This window comes from Schistocerca cancellata, chromosome 5 (assembly GCF_023864275.1).
Source record: "Schistocerca cancellata isolate TAMUIC-IGC-003103 chromosome 5, iqSchCanc2.1, whole genome shotgun sequence".
Classification (NCBI taxonomy): Eukaryota; Metazoa; Arthropoda; class Insecta; order Orthoptera; family Acrididae; genus Schistocerca; species Schistocerca cancellata.
In genome coordinates, this window is record NC_064630.1 from 7,921,989 (window position 1) to 7,949,080 (window position 27,092).

Consider the following 27,092-nt stretch of genomic DNA (forward strand, 5'->3'; position numbering starts at 1 on the left):
GAATCTTTTTAGAGTTATAATTCTCAAGATTTATAATTATAAAATATTTCAGGTCAAGGTGCAGCTTATAGTTAAGAGGAGGTGGGTTACAATAGATTTTTGTTTATAGCGGATTTGATGGTGAAATACTGTTAATGAAGGTGGATTTGATAGTAATTTAATTTATTTAATTTAACTGATATTGGCTCTGAGGTGTGTACACATCGCCCGTCGCTCTCATTATTGATTATTCTATTTTATTTTTTTTTAATTTAGCTTCAATTTAGATGAGATAAGTCGTAACATAGTAGATGTACTGGAAAGTGTATCTAGTAAGAGTTTCAAGATATAACTAATTAGTAAAGTGTTTCATTTACACTGAAAATTTTTCTGTGCAAATCAGGATGTCTTGATTATTTATTTTATTATATTTATTTTTTGTTTATTTAATTATTTAATAAAAATAATTTTGTTGAATTTTGTCTTAGTATATTTTGTAGAATTGATTTTGTAGATTATAGTTTATTGGTAATGTAATTGTTTTATGAAATATTATTTTAAATTTTTAAAAGTAGATTTTATTTATTGTACCTTTTGTATCAGGGTTTATCAAAATTTTAGTATTTATTTTACTTGTCTCGATTTGGGTTGATTTATAAATAATTTATAGTTAATGTATCATAATTATTATTAAATTATTTATAGAAATGAGATGTTAATCGTTTCCCAAGATATCTAGTTTCTTAAGAAAAAATTTAATTTTTTGAAGTTAATTGTTTCTATTTAATTTTTTTAAGTATACATATTAACTTATTTATTCTTTAAGGGATAAGCTTTGAAGTTAATAACCTATAATTTGTTTTAATAAAATATAATAGTAAGCTTTAAACCAGCTATCTTTAAGATTACGTTTTAGTTCATTATTTTTTATTTTGATTTTATAATTATTTTAGGTTTTTTATTAAGATTATTTATTTAATTTTAAAATTTTTGTAGTAATGATAGAATTAGTATATTTATTTGTATATAATTTTTACCTTGTGAATTTATTATAAGGAACTAGGCAAAATTGATTTCCGCCTGTTTATCGAAAACATGTCCTCTTGAAAATACTTTGAGGTCTGGCCTGCTCACTGAGCAGATTTTTAAAGAGCCGCGGTATTTTGACCGTGCAAAGGTAGCATAATCATTAGTCTCTTAATTAGTGGCTGGAATGAATGGCTTGACGAGAAATCAACTGTCTCTTAATAAATTTTTGAATTTAACTTTTGAGTCAAAAGGCTTAAATTTTTCTTTAGGACGAGAAGACCCTATAGAGCTTAACATTTTATTTTTATATAGTTTTTTGTTTGTCTTTCTATATTTAATGATGATGTTTTGTTGGGGTGACATGAAGAATAAATAAACTCTTCATTATTATATCATTTATTTATGTTTGTTGTTTTGATCCATAATTTATGATCATAAGATTAAGTTACCTTAGGGATAACAGCGTAATTGTTTTTGAGAGCTCATATCGACAAAGCAGATTGCGACCTCGATGTTGGATTAAGAAAAATTTTGGGTGCAGTAGCCCAGTGATTAGGTCTGTTCGACCTTTAAATTCTTACATGATCTGAGTTCAGACCGGCGTGAGCCAGGTCGGTTTCTATCCTAAGATTATTGATTCATATTAGTACGAAAGGACCATATGGTTGAAATATTTTTTGTTTTATTGATTAATATTAATTAAATTACTATTTTGACAGATTAATGTGTTGAATTTAGAATTCATTTATGTAGATTTTTTCTACAAATAGTATTGATACTTTATGATTTATTTATGTTTATTCTGAATTTTCTTTTATTAGTTATTTGTGTTTTAATTAGTGTTGCTTTTTTAACTTTATTAGAGCGTAAGGTTTTAGGTTACATCCAAATTCGAAAGGGCCCAAATAAAGTAGGCTTTGTAGGAATTCCTCAGCCCTTTAGTGATGCTATTAAGTTAATTTGTAAGGAGCAGCCAATTCCTATTATATCTAATTATTTACTTTATTATTTTTCCCCTGTTTTTAATTTAATGATTTCCTTGGCTGTTTGAGTAATTTTCCCTTACTTGACTTATATGTTTTCTTTTTCTTATGGATTTTTGTTTTTTTTGTGTTGCACTAGATTAGGTGTTTATACTGTTATAATTGCTGGTTGATCTTCTAATTCAAATTATTCTTTATTAGGTTCTCTTCGCTCTGTTGCTCAGACAATTTCGTATGAAGTTAGTTTAGCTTTAATTTTATTATCTTTAATTATTTTAATTGGTAGTTTTAACATGTTTGATTTTATAAATTATCAGCTTTATTGTTGATTTATTATTATTTCTTTTCCTTTAGTTTTAGCTTGTTTTGCTTCTTGTTTAGCTGAAACTAACCGTACTCCTTTTGACTTTGCCGAAGGTGAATCTGAGTTAGTTTCAGGTTTTAATATTGAATACGGTGCAGGTGGATTTACTTTAATTTTTTTAGCTGAGTATACAAGAATTGTTTTTATAAGAATATTATTAGCTTTAATTTTTTTAGGTGGTGATTTTTATTCTTTTATATTTTTTATTAAGCTTGCTTTAATGTCCTTTGGGTTTATTTGAGTTCGGGGGACTTTACCACGTTTTCGTTATGATAAGTTAATATACTTAGCTTGAAAAAGTTTTTTGCCTTTATCTTTAAATTTTTTTATTTTCTTTGTCGGTTTAAAGATTTTATTTATTTCATTTATTTAGTGAAAATTTTTAAGAAAAGTTAATAGAAGAGTTAAACTTCTGGTTTTATGTTTTCAAAACATATGCTTTTCCTAAGCTAATTAACTTATTATTCCTTAATTAGTTTATCTCATGCGTTTGCAATATGTACATTAATTAAGAAGTATGTAAAGTAGATAATTGTTAAGATTTGTCCTGTTATAATGTAAGGTTCTTCAACAGGTCGTTTACCAATTCATGTTAATAAGCATACAACAACTACTATAATTCAGAATAAAATCTGATTAATAGGATAGAATTGAATACCTCGAAATGGTGTTTTATTATAAAATGGTAAAATTATTAAAATTCTAATTGATAAAAATAGTGCAATAACACCTCCTAGCTTATTTGGGATTGATCGTAGAATTGCATATGCAAATAAGAAATATCATTCCGGTTGAATATGGACGGGAGTTACTAGCGGGTTAGCAGGTACAAAATTATCTGGATCCCCTAGAAGGTAAGGATTAATCAAGCATAATATAATTAATAATGATGTTATTAATACAAATGTAATAGAGTCCTTGAAAGTAAAGTATGGGTGAAATGGGATTTTTTCAATATCTCCATTTAGGCCTAAAGGGTTATTAGACCCTGTTTGGTGGAGGAAAATTAAATGAATTGCTGCCATTGCAGCAATAATAAATGGTAGTACAAAATGAAATGTAAAGAATCGGTTTAATGTTGCATTATCAACAGCAAACCCTCCCCATACCCATTGAACTAAATCTGTTCCTAAATATGGAATTGCTGATAATAAATTAGTAATTACTGTCGCACCTCAGAATGATATTTGACCCCAAGGTAAAACATATCCTATAAATGCAGTTGCTATAACTAAGAATAGAATTACTGTACCAATTATTCAGGTGTGCATGTACATGTAGGATCCGTAGTAAATTCCTTGTCCTACATGTAAATAAATACAAATAAAAAATATAGAGGCTCCATTTGCATGTAAGGTTCGAATAATTCAACCATTATTTACGTCTTGGCAGATGTGAACTACACTGCTAAACGCTATTTCAATATTTGATGTGTAATGTATGTATAGAGGGAGACCAAGAGATGAATACACTAAGCAGATTCAGAAGGATGTAGGTTGCAGTAGGTACTGGGAGATGAAGAAGCTTGCACAGGATAGAGTAGCATGGAGAGCTGCATCAAACCAGTCTCAGGACTGAAGACCACAACAACAACAACAACAACAATGTATGGCTAAAAATAGTCCGGTTACAATTTGAATTACTAAACATAATCCTAGCAGTGATCCAAAATTTCATCAAAATGAAATATTTGTTGGTGCAGGTAAATCAACTAAAGAGTTATTAATGATTTTAATTAAAGGATGTCTTAATCGTAAGGGTTTATTCATTAGTAAATTATCTTATTTTACGAATAGGCCCCTGGTTAATATTGGTGATTTTAACGACTGCTAATAGTGCCAAAAATAAATAAATTATTATTATTATTGTAATAATAAATGTTGGTCTATTATATAGTTTTTCTAAAGATATTGTTATTTCTTGATAATTGATTGAGTTATCAATATTTATAGTTTCAGTATTTTTGAAAAAGTCTATAAATATTGTTATATCTAGAATAATTAATATTGATATAATCAATACTCATATAGTTAAGGTAATAATTATCGTAATTGATTTAGGTTGAAATATTTCATTTGATGCAATTCTCGTAATATAAATAAATAGAACTAATATACCACCAAGAAACGTTAAAAATAAAATATATGATAATCAATATCTTTCCATTATTGTTCCTGTTATTAGCCCGACTAAAAAGGTTTGTAGGATAATGAAAAGCATTATTGATATTGGGTGTCTTAATTTAATAAAATTAATATTTATTACATTTGATAGTGATATAATTATTATTTTAATCATTTCAGGGGTTAGTTTATTAAAATATCGGTTTTGGGGACCGATGATGGAAAGCTTTTCCACCTCTGAAGTTTTAAAAGCGGGGGCTGAACTTATTTCCGGTTTACAAGACCGGCGTTTTTTTTAAACTATTAAAACTAATGTTTATATTCTCTGTCTTTACTTCTTTATTGATTTATTTTGCTGGTGTTTATGTTTTTTCCTCTAAACGTAAGCATTTATTAATGGTTCTTTTGAGATTAGAATATATTGTTCTTTCTTTATTTATATTAATTATTGTTTTTCTTATTGAGTTTGATTATGATTATTTTTTTCCTGTTATTTTTTTGGTTTTTTTCTGTTTGTGAAGGAGCTTTAGGTCTTTCTATCTTAGTTTCAATAATTCGTTCTCATGGGAATGATTTTTTCAATTCTTTTGGTTTGTCTTTATGTTAAAGTATTTATTTATAACTATTTTTTTGATCCCTCTTTGTTTGGTTAATAATTGTTGATGATTGGTTCATTCTTTAATGTTTATGTCTAGTTTTGTTTTTATGGTTTGTGTTTATTCATATGCGGATTTGAATATAATTAGATATTATTTTGGTGTTGATTATTTTTCTTTTAGTTTGATTTTGCTTAGTTTTTGGATTTGTTCCTTAATAATTACTGCTAGAGGTTCAGTTTATTTAAGTTCTTATCATTCTAATTTTTTTGTCTTTATGGTCTTAATTTTAATGATTATGCTTTATTGTTCTTTTGCTAGATTGAGTCTTCTTTCTTTTTATATTTTTTTTTAGGCTAGATTAGTTCCTACTTTACTTTTGATTTTAGGTTGAGGTTATCAACCTGAACGTTTACAGGCTGGTGTTTATTTAATTTTTTATACTCTGGTTGCTAGATTGCCTTTATTATTAGTTTTATTTAGGGTTTATGATTTTTCTAATACTTTGTATTTTCCTTTATTGGTTGATTTTGGTTCTTATTATTTTATATTTTATGTTTTTATAATTCTTGCCTTTTTAGTTAAGATGCCTATATTTTTGGTTCATTTATGGCTTCCTAAGGCTCATGTTGAGGCCCCTATTTCAGGTAGAATGATTCTTGCTGGTGTTTTATTGAAGTTAGGTGATTATGGTATTTTTCGTGTTATGAAGGTTATTTCTTATTTGGGTTTAAATTTAATTATTTTTGATTGTCTTTAGGTTTATCTGGTGGTGTTATTGTTAGATTTATTTGTTTTCGTCAGGTTGATTTAAAGTCTTTAATTGCATATTCTTCTGTTGCTCATATAAGAATAGTTATTGGGGGTTTAATGACTATAAATTGATGGGGTTGTATAGGTTCTCTTTCTTTAATGGTTGGTCATGGTTTATGTTCTTCTGGTTTATTTTGTTTATCTAATATTATTTATGAGCGTTTAGGTAGACGAAGACTATTAATTAACAAGGGTATAATTAATTTAATACCAAGAATGGCTTTATGATGATTCCTTTTGAGTTCTTCTAATATGGCTGCTCCTCCTTCTTTAAATTTGGTAGGTGAACGTAGACTATTAAATAGAATTATGTCTTGGTCTTCTTTTAGATTTTTTGCTTTAATTTTTTTGTCTTTTTTTAGAGCTGTTTATACTTTATATATGTATTCTTATTCTCAACATGGTAATTATTATTCTGGTGTTTATACTTGTTCTCTTGGTTATTTTCGTGAGTATCATCTTTTACTTTTACATTGATTACCTTTAAACATTCTTTGTTTAAAGGGGGAGTATTTTTTTGTTTAAGTTGCTTAAGTATTTTAATTAAAAATGTTGTTTTGTGGAATCAATGATATGAATTTTTTCATCTTAGGCCGTGAATTTGTTTTCTATCTGTTCTTTGAGTATTTTTTCTTTATTTTTTTCTAGAACTATAATTTTTATTTTGGGTATTTATTATTTAATAATTGATTATAGAGTTTTTGTTGAATGAGAACTTTTTAATTTAAATGGTTCTATGGTTGTTATGACTTTAATTTTGGATTGAATGTCTCTTATTTTTATGTCTTTTGTTATATATATTTCTTCTTTGGTTATTTATTATAGAGAGGATTATATATCAGGAGAAAAAAATATAAATCGTTTTATTATTATTGTTTTAATATTTATTCTTTCTATAGGGTTTTTAATTATTAGTCCTAATTTGATTAGAATTTTGTTAGGATGGGATGGTTTAGGTTTAGTTTCTTATTGTTTAGTTATTTATTACCAAAATGTGAAATCTTATAGTGCGGGTATATTAACTGCACTTTCTAATCGTATTGGTGATGTTGCTATTTTAATTTCTATTGCTTGAATATTAAATTTTGGTGGTTGAAATTACATTTATTATTATGATTTTATTTCTAATTCTTTTGAAATAAAGCTTATTACTATATTAATTGTTTTGGCAGCTATAACTAAAAGAGCCCAAATTCCTTTTTCTTCTTGACTTCCTGCTGCTATGGCTGCTCCTACTCCTGTTTCTGCTTTGGTTCATTCTTCTACTCTTGTTACTGCTGGTGTTTATTTATTAATCCGTTTCAGACCAATATTAGATACTTATAATTGTGGTTGATTTTTGCTTTTAATTGGTTGTATAACTATGTTTATGGCTGGTTTAGGGGCGAATTTTGAATTTGATTTGAAGAAAATCGTTGCTCTTTCTACTTTAAGACAACTTGGTTTAATAATAAGAATTTTGGCTATAGGTTACCCAAAACTTGCATTTTTTCATTTATTGGCTCATGCTTTATTTAAGGCTTTACTGTTTATGTGTGCAGGTTCAATAATTCATAATTTAAAGGATTCTCAGGACATCCGTTTTATAGGTTCTATTGTTAATTTTATGCCTTTAACTTCAGTTTGTTTTAATGTTTCTAGTTTATCTTTGTGTGGTATACCATTTTTAGCTGGTTTTTATTCAAAGGATTTAATTCTTGAAATGGTTTGTTTAAGATGAATTAATTGTTTAATTTTTTTTCTTTATTTCTTTTCTACTGGCCTAACTGCTTCTTATTCTTTTCGTCTTTTCTATTACTCAATGTCTGGTGATAATAATTTTTATTCTAGATTTTCTTTTGATGATAAGGGTTATTATATTTCTTTTGGTATAATTGGTTTATTATTTGTTGCTGTTTTTGGTGGTAGTCTTTTGTCTTGATTAATTTTTCCTATTCCTCATGTTATTGCTTTGCCGTATTATTTAAAGTTTTTAACTATTACTGTAGTTGTTTTGGGTGCTTATTTAGGTTATCTTATTTCTAATTTTGATTTTTCTCAAAATTTATTTTCTTTAAGTATACTTTCTTTTGTCAGATTTTCTGGTTCTATGTGGTTTATACCTTTTCTTTCAACTAAGTTTATTAGATATATTCCTTTAAAATTGGGTTATTATTCATCTAAATCATTTGATTATGGTTGGGGTGAATTATTTGGTGGCCAAGGTTTATATAGACTATTTATTTATTTAATTGGTTATATACAAGGCTGATATGATTCTAATTTTAAGATTTATCTTTTAACTTTTATTTTTTGAATGTTTATTTTGGTGGTATTATTTTTCGTTTACTTAAATAGCTTATGATTAGAGCGTAACACTGAAGATGTTAAGGAAGTATTTTTACTTTTAGGTATTTATAAATATACATATATTATTTTTACAGTGAAAATGTAATGTTTTATTTAAACTATATAAATTTTAGAAATGTTAACGGAATTTAACCGCTAATATAAAAAGTTAGCAGCTTTCATATTGCCTTACATTTCCTTAATTGGAACTTTATAGTTCAATTATATTATTAACAGTAATACGCCTCTTTTTGGCTTCAATTAATAAGAATAAGGGTATTTTATTTACCAACCTTCCAGGTCGAAACTGACTGCAATATTTCGCTTCTTATTCTGTTTAAGGTTGATTGATTATATCAATACTTTTTGAATGCAACCCAAATGTTATAGTTAACTACAACCCTTTATTCTGCTCATTGTAAGGCTCCTTGATTTCATTCATGGTATAGTCCTCCTAGTAATACTATAATAAAAAATATTGTTGATATTGTTCAGATTATAATATCTGAAGTTTTAAAAATAATTACAATTGGAAGGATTAGTGCGATTTCTACATCAAAAATTAAGAAAATTACTGCAATTAAGAAGAATCAAAGTGAGAAGGGTATTCGTGCTGAACTTTTTGGGTCAAACCCACACTCAAATGGTGATCTTTTTTCTTGGTCATTAATTAATTTTTTTGATAGTGTTGTTGCAAGGATTATAACAATTATTGGAATAATAAATCTAATAAAAATTCTTGTAGATAAAATTAGGATTGTTTTTCTTGATTAATATCAAGCTTTTTGATTGGAAGTCAAATGTACTATTTATACTAGAAAAACAGTTATCTACCTCATCAATAAATTGAGATGTATAAGAATAATCACACTACGTCTACAAAGTGTCAGTACCATGCTGCTGCTTCAAATCCAAAATGGTGTCTTGGTGAGAATTGATTTATTGAATGTCGAAGTAGACATGTTGATAAGAAGATTGTTCCAATAATTAAATGTAGTCCATGGAATCCTGTTGCAACAAAGAATGTTGATCCATAAACTGCATCTGCAATTGTGAATGGTGCTTCTCAATAGTCATATGCTTGAAGTATAGTGAAGTATAGTCCTAGTAATACTGTGAAGAATAATCCTTGTAGTGCTTGAGTATGATTAGATTCTATTAAACTATGATGTGCTCATGTTACTGTTACTCCTGATGCTAAAAGAATAGCTGTATTAAGTAATGGAATTTGTATAGGATTAAAAGGTTGAATTCCTATTGGAGGTCATAATATTCCTAGTTCAATAGTAGGTGCTAGTCTTCTTCTAAAGAATGCTCAGAAAAATGAAACGAAGAATAGTACCTCTGATGCAATAAATAAAATTATCCCTCATCGTAATCCAATTGATACAAATCCTGTATGTAGTCCTTGGTATGTTCCTTCTCGAACTACATCTCGTCATCATTGGATTATAGTTAATAAGGTAATTCCGAATCCAATTATAAATAAGTTAATGTTAAATAGGTGAAATCATTTTGCTAATCCTGATACTAATACTATTGCTCCAATTGCTCCTGAGACTCTGAGACTAAAGTAGTGTTTATGAACGTACTCCATAATGTTCTGCTTGTGCTAAAGAAATGAGGACAGACAGGGTATCACGTACAGTTCTTTGTATCGTGTGTGTTAACTAGTAAATCAGCATGTAGAACTCTGGTGAATATTTCGTGTATTGTGATCACGAAATGAACGTAGTTGTGGTTGATAATGGAAGCAAGAGTAAAGAAAAGTCAAGGCACGTTCATAGGGTATGTAGTTTTGGAAAAAGCTTTCGACAACGTAAAATGGTGCAACAAATTCGAAATTCTGAGAAAAATATAGGGAAGCTGTATGGAGAGATGGGTAATATACAGTATATACAAGAGCAAAGAGAATCGCTCGAATTTTCGGAATACCAAGCTGTGCATAAGTTCTTCTTCTAAGGCTGACAGTTGGGCTGTGCTCTACGTTTTCAAGAATAGTGTCAAGTTCACTAAAATATTTGTAGATGGGACATTTAAATGCAACGTGCACCGCGGGAGGCTCACACAATATGTCAAAGATCCTGCAATATGGTAGAGCACTTGCCCGCGATAGACAAAGGTCCTGAGTTCGAGTCTCGGTCCGGCACACAGTTTTAATCTGCCAGGAAGTTTCATATCAGCGCACACTCCGCTGTAGGGTGAAAATCTCATCCGGCAATATCTCCTGCCATCCGGAAGTCTGTGATTACAAAATCGACCTTCAGATTCGAGGACACTGGCTCTGGAATTCCCATTTAGAAACCAGTAGACAAATAGCATGTCACTTTACTCCGCCTAAGTGAAGACCAGCGGCATTTTCACTACGGTGACCCATTCGCTTTACGAGGTGCATTCAAGATCTAAGGCCTCCGATTTTTTTATAATTTTTTATAATTAACATGCGCATTGTTTTAAAATGAGGCCGCGTTCAATGTCAATATGTCCCAGAGATGGCAGCACCGTACGGCATATGGAATTTTACCGCCATCGGCGAAAATGAGAACTGTTTTAAATACTTAAAATGGCGACGTTTTCCTTTCTTGAACAGCGTGCAATCATTCGTTTTCCGAATTTGCGTGGTGTGAAACCAATTGAAATTCATCGACAGTTGAAGGAGACATGTGGTGATGGAGTTATGGATGTGTCGAAAGTGCATTCGTGGGTGTGACAGTTTAATGAAGGCAGAACATCGTGTGACAACAAACAGAAACAACCTTGGGCTCGCACAAGCCGGTCTGACGACATGATTGAGAAAGTGGAGAGAATTGTTTTGGGGGATCGCCGAATGACTGTTGAACAGATCGCCTCCAGAGTTGGCATTTCTGTGGGTTCTGGGCAGACAGTCCTGCATGACGACCTGAAAATGCGAAAAGTGTCATCCAGATGGGTGCCACGAATGCTGACGGAAGACCACATGGCTGCCCGTGTGGCATGTTGCCAAGCAATGTTGACGCGCAACGACAGCACGAATGGGACTTTCTTTTCGTCGGTTGTGACAATGGATGAGACATGGATGCCATTTTTCAATCCAGAAACAAAGCGCCAATCAGCTCAATGGAAGCACACAGAATCACCGCCACCAAAAAAATTTCGGGGAACCACCAGTTCTGAAAAAATTATGGTGTCCATGTTCTGGGACAGCGAGGGCGTATTCCTTACCCATTGGAGGCACTACGGTAACAGGTGCATCCTACGAAAATGTTTTGAAGACAAATTCCTTCCTGCACTGCAACAAAAACGTCCGGGAAGGGCTGCGCGTGTGCTGGTTCACCGAGACAACGCACTCGCACATCGAGCTAACATTGCGCAACAGTTTCTTCGTGATAACAACTTTGACGTGATTCCTCATGCTCCCTACTCACCTGACCGGGATCCTAGTGACTTTTGCTTTTTCCAACAATGAAAGACACACTCCTTGGCCGCACATTCATCAGCCGTGCTGCTATTGCCTCAGCGATTTTCCAGTGGTGAAAACAGACTCCTAAAGAAGCCTTCGTCGCTGCCATGGAATCATGGTGTCAGCATTCTGAAAAATGTGTACGTCTGCAGGGCGATTACGTCGAGAAGTAACGCCAGTTTCATCGATTTCGGGTGAGAAGTTAATTAGAAAGAAAATCGGAGGCCTTAGAACTTGAATGCACATCGTATAGTGCACACGCAACAACACTGTAGTACACTTATGCAACCACTGTAGTACCGAGATGTGAGGTAAACAACGTGCACACTTGGAGAACTCATTGTCCCACCAAACGTAAGTGAAGTGTGCATTGAAATGATCACTAAAGACAACACTACGTAGCCTAATATCACTTTCTGTAGATAAGTGCTGATGAGAAATGACGTGCGACTGAGGGCCGTGATAGGGGAACAACTGTATGTCGGGTACGGCTCGGAAAAAGGAGTATGTCCATTTGAAGTTCCTTCTTCAGAATTACCAATACTATGACTCCTAAATGCATGTAGCTTTCCTTATGACGCTCCCTGTATACACCCAAACAGGTCGGTTTTGTAAAATTACGAGGATGTGGTGTGTACATGTAAGTCGGACTGGTCCACGAAATATTTAAGCATATGACATTATATGATGTACGGAGTACGTGCTACACCCTGATTTCATAGTAAACACTTGAAAATGGCACATCAGCGAAGTTATCTGACAGTGCGAAAAGAAATCACAACGATCGTGATGCAGCAAAGGTGGAAAATAGACCTGTCTTCTACGAAAGCCTCGCTGTGTGCAGTGATTTGTGCGCCTCGTTAATGCAACGTGAATATTACAGTATTTCAAAAATGAGTATTGATATTCATCTTACCTCTTATAGTAAATGTTAGCAGATATTTTCGACTTTAAGCGTATTTGAGGATGATAGCATTAAGTGAAGGCAACACTAAGTACCTCTGTGTCACAAAGTACCGAACAAAATATTTGTTACATGCTTCCAGTGGTAAACTCTGCACCCTTCATCATCGGAAACCGACAGATCGCAGTAGTCTGTTGTTTATTCGCAGTGTCACAGACGGGTTATACGTGTGGCCTACATCACTGGCCGTCAGGAGTAAGACCACCGCGTCCAAAGATTTATCAGTAAGGCCTATAAGAACAACACCGTTTGATTCACTTATAAGATTTGAAGTGACTGGTCTGTCGAAACAAAGCTTGTTCTTACCCCCTGAAAGAGCAAAACTTACTTTTTTTCATGGTCATTCAGCCACACGTATGTTAGGAAAGTATACTGAACAGGCAGAAAATTATGACCACTTATCTAGTAGCCAGGATTTCCATCTTTGGGACAGATAACAGCGACGACTCGTCGTAGCATGGAAGCCATGAGGCCTTTGTAAAAGGCTGGAGGGAGTTGGCATCACACCTGCACACACAAGTCAATTAATGCCTGTAATTTCCGGGGTGGGGGTGATGAGCTCTGACGCCAAGTTCCATCACATCCAAGACGTGTCCGATCTGGCGAGTTTGATTCCAACGCATCAGTTGGAAATCGCCGCTGTGTTCTTCGAACCACTCCATCACACCCCTGGCCTTGTGACACGGCGCATTATCTTGTTGATAAATACCAATGCTGTCGGGAAACATGATCTTCTTCTAGGGGCTCTACGTGGTCTGCCACCAGTGTCCGACACTCCTTGGTCGTCACGGTGCCTTGCACGAGCTCCACTGGACCTATGGATGCCCACGTGAAAGTCCCGTAGAGCATAATGGAGCCGACGCTAGCTCGTCTCCGTCCTGCAGGACACGTGTCAAGGAACTGTTTCTCTGGAGGACAACGCATTCACGCCCTCCCTGCGGCATGATAAAGTAAGTGTCGAGATCCATCAGAGCGTGTAGCTCTTTACCACTGCTCCGACGTACAGTGCCGATGCTCCCGTTGTCGACAATTGTCGACGCCGTGGTGTTACCATTGGCACATGCATGGGTTGTCGGCTGCGTGTGCATCTACAGAGAGAGGTAGAATGACAGTAAACCTAACGCCAGGAGCTAAATGGTTGGTCGTCCTCGACATTTCGCTCAGCGTGGGGTTCGGAGTCTCGTCAGCTCTGGATAGTAGACCAGACGGTGGTCTGTGGCACCTCTGCGGAAAGAGCTCAGTGCCGCTGCACTCACAAGTGTTTCGGAGCACAGCGCTCATCGTAAGTTGTTGAACAGGGTATGTGACCGTAGATCAATGGAAACGTGGCGGCTCTCCGGATGAATCAGAGTTTTGCTACATTAGGTCAACTTGTAACCTTCCCCTCACTCATCGACCTTAATGACAGTGAAAAATTAAACCGCGTGTACCTAATGGAAATTTGGGAAAAGCAATCGTCACCGAAGTTAATTTGTCGGTAAAGAGGGAGGAAAAGGTTACATCTGAATGAAAGGAAAAATGCAAATGAAACTGGTGGAAATTAATTTTGAAAAGGGGGAAAAGTTAATAAAGAAAGTAAATGTGCGGCCGTTACGTTAACAATTAACTAGCGGTAATTAGATATTTGAGATTTGGGGGAAATTACGGTCGCCAGTCCTAAGGACAATTACTGCAGTAACTGAAAAAGGAAGATTATTACACATATAATTAGCACTAGAAGTGTGGCAACTGAAGGTTGACACGTGTGGTGTGAAAACTGAAAGTTTGTCGGAAGTAATAAACTTCGCTACACTCTGACTTAATTTAGCAAAATAATTAATAAAACCGGAAAATCGAAAGTTAATTTAGTGACTGAAGTTAATAGTGAGCTTTCTTTCTGAAGCACATCCAAATTCAGTAAAATACGGTTAGTCTTGGACTACCTCAACAATCATTTCAAAAGCTACTTGAATCTACGCAATTTAGAAATAAGAGATTTAACTTTGATCTTGAATTAAATGATTCTGAACAATTAACAATAGTAAAATTTAGTACGTACCAAGCTGAGCTGCAGTCACAGGTAAGCTGAAATACGGTAACAAAACACGCACTCTTCATTTGTGCTTGTGTAATCTAAATATTGTAGCCAGCTATGAATACCTTAACTGAACTTTGAAATTAAAGCAGTGAAATCGAATGATGCTGGCGTTTGAATTTCAACGACACTCGGGTTCATTGCGGAAAAGGAAGGGACCCTGCTTGGTAATGCAAATGGGACAATGAGCAACAAAGGTTCATACTAAGTTGCTGTAATTTTGTGATGCAACAATTTTAAAAGTTTGAAAAGCTGAGGTCTGCCATACAGTTTTAAAACTTTACGTGCTTCCAGTGTTCCTTGTCGGTTGATTGAACGTTTGAAGCCGTCGATCGAGGAAGTGGCGACAGTCACTCATTTTCGGCCGTCGCTGTTGCAGAAGCTGGATGTTGGCGCGCCTTCTTCTCGACACGGTCACCAGGCGAAACGGGCTCTTGATGTGCGTCAGCTAATGCTTCCCGTCCGCGACACCATGTCAGAAACTACACTCCTGGAAATGGAAAAAACACATTGACACCGGTGTGTCAGACCCACCATACTTGCTCCGGACACTGCGAGAGGGCTGTACAAGCAATGATCACACGCACGGCACAGCGGACACACCAGGTACCGCGGTGTTGGCCGTCGAATGGCGCTAGCTGCGCAGCATTTGTGCACCGCCGCCGTCAGTGTCAGCCAGTTTGCCGTGGCATACGGAGCTCCATCGCAGTCTTTAACACTGGTAGCATGCCGCGACAGCGTGGACGTGAACCGTATGTGCAGTTGACGGACTTTGAGCGAGGGCGTATAGTGGGCATGCAGGAGGCCGGGTGGACGTACCGCCGAATTGCTCAACACGTGGGGCGTGAGGTCTCCACAGCACATCGATGTTGTCGCCAGTGGTCGGCGGAAGGTGAACGTGCCCGTCGACCTGGGACCGGACCGCAGCGACGCACGGATGCACGCCAAGACCGTAGGATCCTACGCAGTGCCGTAGGGGACCGCACCGCCACTTCCCAGCAAATTAGGGACACTGTTGCTCCTGGGGTATCGGCGAGGACCATTCGCAACCGTCTCCATGAAGCTGGGCTACGGTCCCGCACACCGTTAGGCCGTCTTCCGCTCACGCCCCAACATCCTGCAGTCCGCCTCCAGTGGTGTCGCGACAGGCGTGAATGGAGGGACGAATGGAGACGTGTCGTCTTCAGCGATGAGAGTCGCTTCTGCCTTGGTGCCAATGATGGTCGTATGCGTGTTTGGCGCCGTGCAGGTGAGCGCCACAATCAGGACTGCATACGACCGAGGCACACAGGGCCAACACCCGGCATCATGGTGTGGGGAGCGATCTCCTACACAGGCCGTACACCACTGGTGATCGTCGAAGGGACACTGAATAGTGCACGGTACATCCAAACCGTCATCGAACCCATCGTTCTACCATTCCTAGACCGGCAAGGGAACTTGCTGTTCCAACAGGACGATGCACGTCCGCATGTATCCCGTGCCACCCAACGTGCTCTAGAAGGTGTAAGTCAACTACCCTGGCCAGCAAGATCTCCGGATCTGTCCCCCATTGGGCATGTTTGGGATTGGATGAAGCGTCCTGTCACGCGGTCTGCACGTCCAGCACGAACGCTGGTCCAACTGAGGCGCCAGGTGGAAATGGCATGGCAAGCCGTTCCACAGGACTACATCCAGCATCTCTACGATCGTCTCCATGGGAGAATAGCAACCTGCATTGCTGCGAAAGGTGGATATACACTGTACTAGTGCCGACATTGTGCATGCTCTGTTGCCTGTGTCTATGTGCCTGTGGTTCTGTCAGTGTGATCATGTGATGTATCTGACCCCAGGAATGTGTCAATAAAGTTTCCCCTTCCTGGGACAATGAATTCACGGTGTTCTTATTTCAATTTCCAGGAGTGTATCATCGCAAGTCGAGCGCAATTACATGCTGCCAAACCCCGAAAGCGCGGCAACTCGCGGGAGCTTCACACAACACACCTGCCCCACTGCACCACCCGAGCCAGACTCTCTCTGCTCTGCCCGCGCTCCACGCGGCAGAGTTAACACTACCAAAGATCCTACACACTTTGGTTCTCCACACGACCTATCGATGTAATCATTTGATAGCAGTTTTCTCTAGGCAAGACCCAGCGTATAAATACAGATAATATTCACAAAACAAGCCAACATAAATGCATAAATATATGTATACAAACAGTAAAACAATTACAATATATAAAGAGACAGAAATCTCATATCTTCAGGTGACAAAATAAGGAAAATATTTGCAGTGTATAGAGGGAAATAGGAGGATATGAATTTCCGGCGTTACAAACTGTCATCTCCACAAACGCCGTCACCTGTGTGAACGGCGGCTCGAAAGGCGCAGCTCGCCAAGGACTAAGGCTGGTGGGAGTAGTATTATGCTATGGGAGCCATTATCCTGTGTTGCATGAGACCTGTGGTAACAAACGAAGACACGCTATAGCTGCCTACCACTTGATGTTTGAAGTATTACCCGACGGAGATTACATCTTTCAGCTGTATAATTGACCGTGCATCGAAGTCAGAACTGTGCTACAGTAGTTTGAGGCGCACTATACTGAGCTGACGTTGATCTCTCGGCAACTAAATTCCCCTATTCTAAATCCTATGGAACCAAGCTGTGTTCCTATCTGGTGCCATCACCAGGTACGCAAATCAGCGACTAGTTATTTAAGCGAATTACGTGACCTCATGCATTATTGATCTGTGTGTCGTATGTACTATGATTCAATGTAATGAACAGAATGCTTACACAATCATCAGGTTGTTTAATCCATCCATCTGTACTCATACTACTAAATGGTAAACTACTTGTGACTGCTACTTTTCCACGACGAAACTATTAAAGAGAGATCGATGAAATTTGGTATGGAGATAGCTTGAACCTTGAGGGAGAACAAGGACTACTTTAGAGACCAAAAGAACGAAGACCTTTAAAAGTGTGAAGCAGGTGATGGGCTATCCCTCTGCATTCACCACTTGGCAGCTGTGCTGTGCATGCTGCATGCATTTGGGCAGCTGCGCGGTGTGGACGCGCTTTTAGACGCACCATGTCACGTATTGCACGGCCCCTCCAGCCAGAGTTTCGACTCCTTCCTCGAGCATGGGTGCGTGTGTGTGTGTTGTTCCTAGTATAAGTTAGTTTAATTAGTGTGTAAGTCTAGGGACTGATGACCTCAGCAGTTCGCTCACACACATTTTAACGTTTGCATTTGGGCAGTGGATGGTTGGTGCTGGGGGTGCAAATAGCCAGCTATGCTTACAAGAACAGCCAGACATGTGAGGGTAGCTGACATTACTGCACTTACAACAGATTACTTAGTCACCAGTATTCATCATAACAGAATTGTTACAGGAGGCTATGCTAGAATGTCACTGGCTCGTTCGGTTAGAAATCACACACCGAGGTGACTCCATACTGCATCAGCGAGGCCCCAAGCGGCAATCACACGAACCCACATCGCCGGCAGGAGTGTCCGTGCGGTTCTAGGCGCTACAATCTGGAGCCGACAGACCGCTCCGGTCGCAGGTTCGAATCCTGCCTCGGGCATGGATGTGTGTGATGTCCTTAGGTTAGTTAGGTTTAATTAGTTCTAAGCTCTAAGCTCTAGTTAAGTTGCATAGTGCTCAGAGCCATTTCAACCATTTGAACAAACCCACATCTTACAGCTGGCGCCAATGGGAACCTTTATTTTGATGCTGAAGTCGAAACATATCCCATGTATCTTTCATTCATGAAGAAGATAGATACTTGAGAAACTGGAAGTACCTCTTTGAAGCACTCTGTAATTTACTTTAGGCAACGATACCCAAAAAATACTGTCTTATTAAAATTAATTATGAGCATATTCGACAAAATAATCTGTGTATTGCTAGCTCATGTTTGGTTTCTAATTCCTTTCGAGAGACGTGTCTTTCTTTTCCATCTAACCTCAAGCGGAATGGTGGATGTAAAGGGAGAATTCTTGAGAGTAAGTTGGCACCAGTAACCGAACGCCGGCGATTCCCTGTGGAATGGCGACGGCGGGAGCCACGCCTTTGATCTGGCGCTATCTGCTAATGAGAGAGCGCCGCTTCTGATTTCCCTGGAGCAGATGCCGGCGCCGGTAATTTCCGCCAAGGTGTAAACCTGCCCGATTGCCACTGCGATGCGTCGTTACACATCTCCCTGCTCACCGATATCAGTTCAGTCAATTCGACACACGCGTAATAAGTGATCTGATATCTGCACATTTTGATTTTTTTATCCTTCGCAACAAGGTGGTGTCTGTTCTTTCGGACATGTCCGAAAGAACAGATACCATCGGCGACCATGCAGCTCGTTAGAATGAAATTACAACCCTTAGTCGTTTACAGACGTTGATGTATGTCAACGCGGACAGACGAAAATGTGTGCCCTGACCGTGGCTCGAACCTGGGATGATCTCCTGCTTACATGGCAGACGCTCTGTCCATCTGAGGCACCGAGGACACAGAAAATAGAACGACTGCAGGGATTGTAGTGCGGGACAATACGTTGAGAATGTGAGTCTCGCGGGAGGCGTGCCAGACATAAATCCCTGCAGCCGCGCTATCCTCTGTGTTCTCAGTGGCACGCCGGCACGGTAGCTCAGCGTGTTCGGTCAGAGGGTTAGCAGCCCCCTGTAATAAAAAAACTGAGATAATCGATTAACAACAAACTTAAACGGATGTCTTACGACGTCCGCCCCGAGCAGATGCAACGAACGAAAGCGAACAAAATTAAATTAAAAAAAAAACATAGAGCGTCTGCAATGTAAGCATGAGATCCCGGGTTCGAGTCCCGGTAGCAGCTCGCATTTTCATATATCCCCGTTGACATATGTCAAAGTCTGTAAGCAGCTAAGGGTTGTAATTTCATAATAATTTCATAGAAACTAATTTACGTTTAGTGAGGACCAGTCTCTCCTTTTCTTATTAACTGATTAAAGACCTTACGCGCAAGCTGAATGTGTCTCAGAAGAACTTACTCATTGGTCGAAACAATACACACTACTCGAGAAAGAGACGTAAACAACCAAACGATATGGTCTGATGCCAACGTAACATCGTACACGTGCAAATCATCGGCAGGCATTCAATGATTAGATTTGCAACTATACATGGCAAACAGAATGACCATCACCGCGAATTGGCGTTGTTCCTGTGCGTTGTTGTTGCCGAGCCGGTTCGGGCATATAAGATCTCTGAAAAGCGTCACAAGTTGAGTACTCACTGGAGCCTGTCACGAAGATCTCACGTACTCCCCTGAGACAGCGTTTTCAGTACCTAACACCCTTTGAAAATTATCTCATTCTGCCTCTCCATTTCCTTGGCTGCTCGAATCGTGCTATATGCAGATTTTTGGTGTATTTGGGTGTGAGTTTGGTGCAATGATGGATTGCATGGGAATGTGAGGCCAGACATACCCAATGTCTAGGTTCCGGGCGACCTTCTAACCACTGCAAGGAAGTATGCTGCACGAAGCACATCTTTACCTCTTCACATCTGAACCTGCCGTCTGACAAAAACTAACGGTCTCCCTTCAACATTCTATGTCATCTCGCACCATTGGTTGGCGACTAAGAGAATCCTAACTAGGGATTTACCGTCTGTGACGTATAATTTTACATATATATAAATTTTCGGTGCCTAGAGTGCCACGTCTTTCAGTGTCACACAAATTTTTATTTTCAAACGGGATCACTTAAGACTATTTCCATGGGTTCGCCCCTCAAATTTCTCCCTCATATCACAAAATTGTCGTCTGATGTAGTACAAACTGGAAAAATAAATTCCTTTTAAAGCACAGTTTAGTATATAATATATATTCAAAACCTTACACTTGTGTCACAGAACAAATCCTACATCGAGAATACTTTACATAAGTTTAAGGGAAGAAGTACTTCCGATAATTATTACAGTATTTAAAGAACATCAAAATAAGAACAGGCTGAAATGAACAAACAGTACATGACTGTGTTAATCAATTTAACTGTAAAAAGCTAAGGAGCATATTATTAGCAAGATGAGGAATACGCAAAAGTGAAATGCCAAAATGAGCACTTCTCAATTGGGAGTAAATCAAAACAATCAGAATGGCTGAAAGAGAGCAAAATAACATGAACCATAAACGAATAAGAGCTAAGCAGCTAAGCAAATAAGAGAATAGACAAAAATGAGATGCCAACAAAATGAGAGCTGGCGCGCGGCCTCATTCTTCTGGACTGGGTGTGGAATAGCCCAGTCTATCTGGAACGTAGGGTTTACCGAATGGACATTTCCTACCACTACTGTGGGATGATGGTGGTGGTGGACATCTTATGTGATAGCCTAAGTCTCGGAGAGGAGTCGTTGGTGGTGAAGCTTCGATGCTGACCTGACTATTCAATCAGGGCAACGGGCCGTCAGAGCTGGCCGAATTTTTTCATTTTTTTGCTTTATTGTGATTTCATTCCCCTGCCCCAGATGGGCAGGGGAGGGCTGTCAGTACCACAATCCGCCGCTCTTCAGCCGAGTGACACGACAACTATAACAAGAATAAAATAATACATACATAAGGAGATAAAAAAGTGGAACATAAAACAGGGTAAGGGTAGATAATGGAGGTAAAAATGCACTGACGTGTAGGCGTTCATTGGGGACAGTTAAAAAAGTCACCAGAAAGTTAAAAAACACAGTTGGCGATTCTTAAAACACAAAGAACGCACTGGATGCGCATGCACAGGTTAAAAGTTGGCCACAGTATTAAAAACACTCCGAAACAACACACTTAAAACCCACTTGGAGCACACACGACGAAGAATAAAACTACCAGGTGGGACCTACGGAGAGAAAGGTCAGAGATGTGGAAAAGGAGGGGAGAGCATGGGGCAGCTGGGGAAGCGGCGGGATGAAGAGAGGAGGGGCAACCGTGGGTTCACGAAGAGGCAGGAGACACATGGGGCGGGAGAAGAAAAGGGAAGACAGGGCAGGAGGGAGCGCAGAGACACTGAAAGAAGGCACAAGAGATGGAGGGGGAGTAGGAGGGGAAATCCGCTCAGAAGGAGGGAGGGGGAGGAGAGGGAGCCCTGAGGAGGAGGCAGGAAGAGTGGGTTAGAATTGGTAGGAAGGGTAGATGTCAGGGCGAAGCTCATCATCCGGGAGGGGTAGACGGTGGAAGTTGTGTTGGGAAAGGAGATGGAGGGTGTGGAGATGGAGAGAGGGAGGGACACAACGGTAAAGGCACGGCAACTGGTTGGGAGTGGAGAGGAAGGGAGACACCGGGGGGGGGGGGAGGGGGATCAAGGCGGCGGACAATATATAGTGTTTGGATGTGTTCAAGGAAAAGGAGAAGGTGGGGGAAGGGGATGAGGTCATAGAGGATGTGCGTGGGGGACGGAAGGCGGATGCGGAAGGCGAGGCGGAGTGCATGGCGTTCGAGGATTTGGAGGGCTTTATAGAACCGGGGAGGAGTGGAAATCCAAGCGATGCTGGCATAACAAAGGATGGGGCGGATCATGGATTTGTAGGTGTGGAGAATGGTGGAAGGATGCTGACCCCACGTCCGGCCGGACAGGAGTTTCAGGAGGCGGAGGCGGTTGTGAGCTTTGTTTTGGATGGTAAGGAGATGGGGAGTCCAGGTGAGGTGGCGGTCGAGTGTGAGGCCAAGGTATTTGAGGGTAGGAGTGAGGTGGATAGGACGGCCATAAATGGTGAGGTAGGATCTGGCCGAACTCCGTCGGCACTTAATATACGGTTGCGATCGTGGTGGCACCTCGCGGCCCGTAAGCAACGCGCGCGCCTGCGACCGCAATCCACTCTCAGCGCTCGCGGCGGCGTCTAGCGGCCCGTACGCAAGTTGTGCGACCCTTAATCTATTTTGTTACACGTCCCATTCACGGGGCTACCATTAACACCACAAACCATACAGTTGCCTTTTGAGTGTTGTCGTGACTGAGGAGCATGGCTACTGAGGAATCGCGTAGCATAGTATGCAGCGATAAAACGGGTTTTGCAGTACTCGGTTGACCGTCGTCGGCTAGTGTGGTGGTGACCTGAATAGAGATCTCGTACTTCCAATGTTTTGGAGGATCGGAACGGTGTTGGTCCTGGCATCAAGGCGTGAGTAGCCATCAGATGTCATGTCTACGTCATGGCTGGTAGTGGTTAAGGAATACCTTACAGCACAGTGGTACGCCGTGGACAGCTTGCGTCTTCACGTGCTACCTCTCATGTGACAATGTCGTGGGGTATTTTCGCTACATAACAATGCTCTTCTACAAATGGCACGTGTGTCTGTGAGTCGTCTGTGTGATACTGTGGTCCTTCCATGACCAGCAATGTCGCCAGATATGTCGCTGATACAAGGTGCGTGTGACCAGCTGAATCATCACTTCCATGCAACTGCCAGAGTATCAAGTACGAGTGACAGTAGTTGTAGTCCAGCTAGCTTGAGGAGAGGATATGAGGTTTTAACAAGCTTCCCAATGGAATCAGAGGATCCATCCTGGCGAGAGCGGGTGCAGCGTCATACTGATCATTGTGCTCATAGTGTCAAGTTCTCAGTACAGTTGACATTTTTACAAGCTCTGAAATAATGTAACACGCCCTATCAACCAGTGAGGTTTGATTTTGTTTCGTCCTTCCGTTTTTGGTACAATTTATTTGTCAGTCCGTGTGTTTTATGTTGGATAAATATCTTTTACATACAGCTATGTATCCAGCAATGTGGACCATCATGCCTTACACAGAGACTATGTGCTGTAATATTAATACTCTGCCAACTGCATGGATGAGGGTAGGGCTTCTTGACGTTCCATTCAAGTATGGAGTACTCTCAGAAAGAATCTACTGCTCTTTTCCTCACTCAATTATAGGAGAAATGCCTACGAGCTGTCATCGTTCAAAGCTTCTTCTTGAAATTTTGTACGTATCCTGTCTGGGCATAGTTTGTGTCATTCTTCAGGTGTTCATCAGTACAGTTTCTGCAGCATCACCGTCAGGCTTTCTCATGGGTCAAGCAAACCTGTGGCAGTTCGTGCTGCCCTCGTCTGTATAACTTCAGTATCCAGTGTTAGGCCTACTTGGTAGATCCCACAGCCTTCAACAATATTCTAGGATGGGCCGTGTGAGTGATTTTTTGATGCATCCTCGTTTTTCGACTGATGGTATTTCCCTAGTGTTGGACCAATCAACCGCAGTGTGTCACCTACTCTACAATTATTGAAATTCTACATTTATTGAAATTAATGCCATGCCTATATTGTTACGTACCAATGTGGATACATAATTCAAAAGTGAAAACGGCGAATAAATTTTACATTTAGGAGGCTGATTTATTGCAATTAATAGCATTCCTGTTTTATTAATTATGAAATCAAATTTCAATGTTGGCGCCTGTGACGTTGTCCAGTCGCCTCAAACGGCCGAGTGAGGAATCCACACTCCTCTGGAGAAAGTCGTGTGGGCTATTTCTGCAAACTTCACCGAATCCGTGTTTTCAATTCCTCCATTGTACGACATTTGGTGCGGTACACCTCACATTTTGTCCATCCCTCCAAAAAGAAGTCACATGGTGTCAGGTCTGGACTTGCTCCAAGCCACTCATAGGGTTCACGTCTTCCTGGCCAACGTTCTGTAAATTTCTCATCCAACCACGCATGCACGACATCTGCAAAGGGAGATCGTATATAAGAATAATGACTTCCATGTTATCCCTTGTAGATACTGTGGGTCAAACATAATTTTCAAGCATCTGCTGGTAGTGTTCTCCTCTTCTCCACCGTAACACCAAGCTTCTGTTCGTGAAGAAAACGGTTCTCTAAGATCTACTTTGAGCAATATATGAAAAAAGTTATTCAATCTTGTTGCTACATTTAGCTGTATGTGATAAAAACGATTTCAAAAGACTTATTCTCCGTAATGTTGAGCATGAATTTTGATTATTTGCAGTCAAAATAGCCTGTTATACTTGAAAACTTAACTAAAGTAACCACGGCAGAGCTTGCTAGCAAATTCCAAAAGAACATAAAGTAATTCGCAGTTAGTTTCGTATCCGATGGGGAAGCGCGTTGGTTCAGTTGTAAATCAACAGTCGAGAAAAACTGCACTTGATCATGACTATGCGGTAATTTGACATCCTGCTCAATGCAATCACTGTTTACGGAACTGAGAGTTGTCAAATCCAAAATTTCCGTCAATAGCGTACCTAGCACCGGTAGAGAGATTTGTCGTTCCTTGGAATGTAATGTCGGACTTAACGCGGAACGTTACATACTAAATCGCCGATCGCAAAACTACGGTCCATCCGCTTTTAGCACTCATGTTTCTGGCGAAGGCAGTATCACACGTAATAAACAGTTTGATAGTTTGTGCAGTTCGGCTAGCTGCGAAACAAATCGGTTCCAACAACAACAATCACTGTCCAATCGTGTGTACAGTCTGACTGTTGTTCACATTACTCAACGAAGCTCACAGTATTCACAAAGATCCGTCTCGTAACGTCCACGTCGAAATTTGGTGTAAACCATAACTAAAAAAAATAAAAACGCGCCATAAATTTTGGTGTGCTTTTGTCTAGCACGGTTACACAATACACGTGCATCCGTGTCACGATACACAAACAGCTGTAGCTTTCGATATCGCTCTCGCATGACAGTTAATACAACAGTTCTGAATGACAAATTTAGTTATGCGGCGCATTTCACAAAAGCGGAACGAAGAAGAGAAAACATACATTCCAACTCTTGGGTACTGAGTTAAGAAGCTATTCATGTAGCAATATAAATAAAGCCAAATATAGTCACATTTCACACCCTCGTACAAAATAAAAACATTATTTAGATCACCAAAGATATATTATGTAGAGAGTAAAAGGTAACAAAAGAAAATAAAGAAGAAGATTTTATCGCTCGTAACTACCAATAGCTTCATATCTTCTGCAGAATAATGCCATCTGTTAATTTTTATTTTGGCTGGACACACTGTCATTGTAAATTATTTGAATGATGCTGCAGCCATTTGACAGAGATAATTTTTACTTTATCGCTGTGTGCTCCAGATTTCAGCTTTAGGCCATTTTCAGGTACAAAAACTGGAACAAAAAATAGAAGTATAAATCACAAAAACAACAAACAGGGCAACCACAAAAAACAGTTTATAAACACCATGATTCCTTACCTTATATATGTGTGAAAAGACATGGGACTTGCATGAAATACGTGTCGAAAAAGCGTATCTCATCATACAAGCTTTATCTGTCACTACTAAAAGTGAGAACTCTCTAAAACGCCTAAATATATTGCAGACTTTCATTTCTGGACTCTATATCACAGTTATTATATGCAACCAATAAACAGGTATGCACCATACTATGGTGCCTGAACGACAATTGACATGGGTATAGATGAAACGATCTTCCAAAGATCCTATCGGAGCAGAAATATAGGCGAATATGCTCCTGCGACTAAAAGGTAGAGTTCCAGCTGCCTCGTCTTCCTCAGCACTTTTAAAATCCTAAACATTTTGGCATGCGAATATATTCACGCTATTTTGCGTCTTCAACTCTCCTGTCACTCCCACAACCTCCCCTAACTGTAACACGCTCATACCCAACAGCACATCGCCGTACGTCGCCCACACGCATTCACTGCGACTTGCCTCTTGTCACTCTACAGCCTAACTCCTTGTCATTATCTCTTTGTGTCTCTCTGTCATCGTCTCCTACGTCACAGTCAATTCTCCTTCGTTCTGTCCTACTACTTCTGTCTTCTCTCAGTATCACTGTCTCCTTCTTGCTCTCTCTTATTTCTACTGTCTCATTCCTTTCATGCTACTACTACTACTGCTGTCTCTTATCACTGTCGCTACCTCTCTCTTCCTCTTTGTCATTATCGTAGACTCTGTCTCTCATTATCACTGGCTCTCACCCACCTCCATTTGCAAACAGAATGTCATCAGCATGTTATGTCCATACAATCCTATCATCAGTGTGTAACATGCAATGTCTTTTAGTTACATATTATTCATATGTACACTTAGTTCTTAGCTATAGCATTGTTTTTTGGGGAACAAACGCCCAAAACATGGAGACAGTTTTCGAACTCCAGAAAATAGACAAAAGAATAATAACCAAAAATACTAGTCGAGCTCATTGTAAAGATCTGTTGAAAACACTGGGGATTTTAACTGCTCCATGTGAATACATTTACCAGTGAGTTATACACATCAAAAATTACATTGGTAATTACTGCACAAACAGCTGTGTCAATGACCATGTAACAAGAGATAAAGTCAACTTACATTTACCAAGGAAAAATAAACATAAAACTCAAAACAGCATTTTCTACTAGGAAATAAAACTGTACAATAAATTACCAAAACAGATTAAAGA